The sequence below is a fragment of the Ochotona princeps genome, chromosome 11 (genome assembly GCF_030435755.1).
Source record: "Ochotona princeps isolate mOchPri1 chromosome 11, mOchPri1.hap1, whole genome shotgun sequence".
In the NCBI taxonomy this organism is placed as follows: Eukaryota; Metazoa; Chordata; class Mammalia; order Lagomorpha; family Ochotonidae; genus Ochotona; species Ochotona princeps.
The window spans coordinates 4,790,159-4,794,007 of NC_080842.1; positions in this window are offsets into that span (position 1 = coordinate 4,790,159).

Consider the following 3,849-nt stretch of genomic DNA (forward strand, 5'->3'; position numbering starts at 1 on the left):
AGATCTTTGGGCCGTCCTCAACTGCTTTCCCAGGCCACAAGCAGGGAGCTGGATGGGAAGTAGAGCTGCCGGGATTAGGACCAGTGCCCATATGGGATCCCAGTGTGTTCAAGGCGAGGAGTTTAGCTTCTAGGCCACAGCGCCGGGCCCTCTGTTGTACTTGTAAGGACATTTATCCAAGTTTGATTTTCAACTTTTCATTGGATTTTACATTTCTCTCATACTTTAAAAAATTTTTTTGCTCATTTTTTTTTAAACATATAAGGATTTTTGTGTATGTCTTCTGTATTCTCATGTGGGGTTCTGCTTGATTGTGTTGTAACATCTTACATTATTAATGATATTTTTTCATAAAATTTTATTTTAGTTATTTGAAAGAGTGACAGAGAGAGAGACACACACACAGAGAAGGAGAACAAGATATTTCATCTGTTGGTTCACGCCCCAAGTGGCCACATCTGGGCCTGGGCCAGACGAGCCAGGAGCCCTTTCAGGGTTTCCCACATGGGAGCATGGGCTTCAAGGCTTTGGGACATCCTTCTTTGGTCCCCCCCCCCCTTTTTTAACGATTGATTTATTTTCATTGGAAAGTCAGATTTACAGAGAGAAGGAGAGACAAAGATCAGGCATCTGATGGTTCACTCCCTATATGGCCACGACACCTGGAGCTGAGCCGATCTGAAGCCAGGAGCCTCTTTGGGTCTCCTGTGGGGTTCCAGGGTCGCAATGCTATGGGCCATCCTCCACCGCTCTCCCAGGTCCATTCACAGGCAGCTAGATTGGAAGTACGACAATTGGGACACAAACTGGTGTCCACAGAGGAGGTCAGCATTTGCAGGTGGAGACTTGGCCACCGAGCCATCACATCACCCCTCCTCTGCGTTTCCATGTCTATTAGCAGGGAAGTTGATGAGCTGGACACAAACCCAGTGCTCAGATGAGGAACGTTGGCAGCACAAGCAACATTCCAATGAGCCCTGAGTCCACAAAGCATTCATACAGCATTAGCAGGGAGCTGGATTGGACGTGGAACAGCCAGAGCTCAAATCAGTGCCCACATGGAGTGCTGGCATTGCAGATGGCTGCTTAACCCGTAACACCACTGTGCCAGTCTATTGATGACAATTTCTTAATGATGTTTTCCTCTAAACAACAAAATTCCTTTGAGGTTGCTTTTCCCTTTGTTAGTCTTGATATTTTCTGTGTTTGACATACTTCCCACAAGTCTGTTAGTTCTTGCCTGTACTTTATACAGTATGACTTTACGACACTGGCCATTGGGGGACTGAACCAGAAGATGGGAGACCTTCCTGTTTTTCCTTCTCTTTGTTATTCTTTCAAATAAGTAAATCTTGTCAAAATGCTCCCTGACTGGTTTATTTGTCTCACAATTTTTGGGTCGGAATGGATACTTGAACTGTGAGAAAGGGAGACTGGCTATTGCTTTTCATTCGGTAGGAAAGCAGGTGGATGTTAGAGTCGGTGTGACTCTGTCGAGTAGTGGGCCCCTCTGCAGGGGTGAACTGTGTAGCACACGCTGATAGGAATCAGGGGCTTTTGCTGTCTGGGCACATTTTTTTCTCAGCCAACCCTTAAATGTGCCTGTTTGGCAATATGTGCTTTATCTTTAGCCAGTGGGGCAAAGCCAAGGGTTATATTGCCAGATAATGTACAGAATTATCAGTAGTTTTCAAATGACAGGCAGGCAATACTTTTTACTATAGTAGTATGACTCAGTGGAATGTTTAGAACATATTTCAACTAAGTTGTTTATGTAGAACTCAAGTTTAACTGGGACTGCTTTTTAAAATAATTTTTATTTTTATTTATTTATTTATTTTTATTGGAAAGGCAGATATACAGACAGGAGCAGAGACAGAGAGGAAGATCTTCTGTCCAAAAGGCCGCAATGGCCAGAGCTGTGCTGATCCGAAGCCACGAGCTCAGAGCCTGTTTCCCGGTCTCCCATGTGGGTACAGGGTCCCAAGACCCTGGACCATCCTTGACTACTTTCCCAGGCCACAAGCAGGGATCTGGACGGGCATTGGGGCTGCCAAGATGCGAACAGGCCTCTCTATGCAAGGCGAGGACTTCAGCCACTAGGCCACCGTGCCCTGCCCGTCTGGTCCTCTTTAAAATGCCACACCTGCTCACTGCCTAGGGGCGCCATCAGCCGGCTGCACCCCACCACAAAAGACCCTCGAAACATTTTCTAGCTGCATGCCTAGTTTTTCATAACACATTTTGTCCTCAAACTCATAACCTTTGTCAAATGCTTCAGTTGATTAGTTGTCACAGAACCTAAAATATTTATCTGGCCTTTTAAATAAGGAAGTTTCTTTGAAAGAAATTTTTTTCACTTTTTAATTAAAAAAAAAAGGATTTTTTTTAAAGATTTATTCATTTTTATTACAGCCAGATATACACAGAGGAGGAGAGACAGAGAGGAAGATCTTCCATCTGATGATTCACTCCCCAAGTGAGCCGCAACGGGCAGACGCGCGCCGATCCGAAGCCAGGAACCCGGAACCTCCTCCAGGTCTCCCACGCGGGTGCAGGGTCCCAATGCATTGGGCCGTCCTCAACTGCTTTCCCAGGCCACAAGCAGGGAGCTGGATGGGAAGTGGAGCTGCCGGGATTAGAACCGGAGTCCATATGGGATCCCGGGGCTTTCAAGGCGAGGACTTTAGCCGCTAGGCCACGCTGCCGGCCCCCCCCCCCAAAAAAAAGATTGTTTTTTTTAAGCATTCTTTTTAAAGGCAGAGTTGTAAAGAGAGAGGACAGAGGATAGTGGTAAATATTTAGCTTTGCAAGGCATCCTGTTTAGGGCTTCCGTTGTGTGAGGCTGCGGTGGGATCCACAGGTACAGAACCTGCAGGCAAGCTGGGGTTCTGTGAACTCCCGATCAGGTGCGGGGTGTGCGCTGTGGCGTCAGGGCAGCGGGAGCTCCGGGAGTCATTCACCTCTGTGTACACAGGGATAAACCGTGTGCCTCCTTCGTCGGGTCGCCATGAGATTAAAGGGGATTAGACCTATAAAACGCTTAGAGCTCAGGAAATATTAGTGGGGAGTGAATCGTATTAACTCATCATCTTACCCGGATTGTGCGGGTGTTGCACACCTTCCGGGAAGGTTGCAAGAAATCGGTGGGGATGGCGTTTTGTGTGTGTGTGTGTGTGTGTGTGTGTGTGTGTGCCGCCAAGAGGGCTTGACTAGTTCGAAAACAAAAACATTCCCTGAACTCTCCAGAAAGTTTCCTTGTTGGCAGAGGAATTGTGGTCAGGCAGGAAGCACAGGCTCAAGGAGAGGCAGTGGCCTCCTGACTGGGAACGTTCCGGCATCAGGGGCCTGTCAAGTGGGCTTCTCCCAAGGTCAAGGGGGCTGCTCCCAAGGTCAAGGGGGCTTCTTCCAAGGTCAAGGGGGCTTCTCCCAAGGTCAAGGGGGCTTCTCCCAAGGTCAAGGGGGCTTCTCCCAAGGTCAAGGGGGCTTCTTCCAAGGTCAAGGGGGCGTGACATCCCCGCCCGGGGCCGGTCCTAGTTGCAGGGCGGCTTGGTCTCCGTCTAGAGGTTCCGAAGACCCCTCCCGCTCCGTCCGCAGCTCTAACAGCGTTTCCACGTTCTCCCTCGCCTCACACCTGAGACGATGGCGCGTGACCCGGGCGAGGCGCCCGACATCCCGACATCTTGGTGGCGGGCCGAGCCCCGTCTCGCGCGACTTGCCCGCCACTTCTCGCGACACTTTCCGCTGCCGCGGGCTCCGCCCCTTCGCCGCCTCCTCACCTGTGTCCGGCGTCCTCCGTGCGCCCGGCGGCCAGGGCGGGTTCCCCGCAGTTCGCTGCAGTCCCCGGCA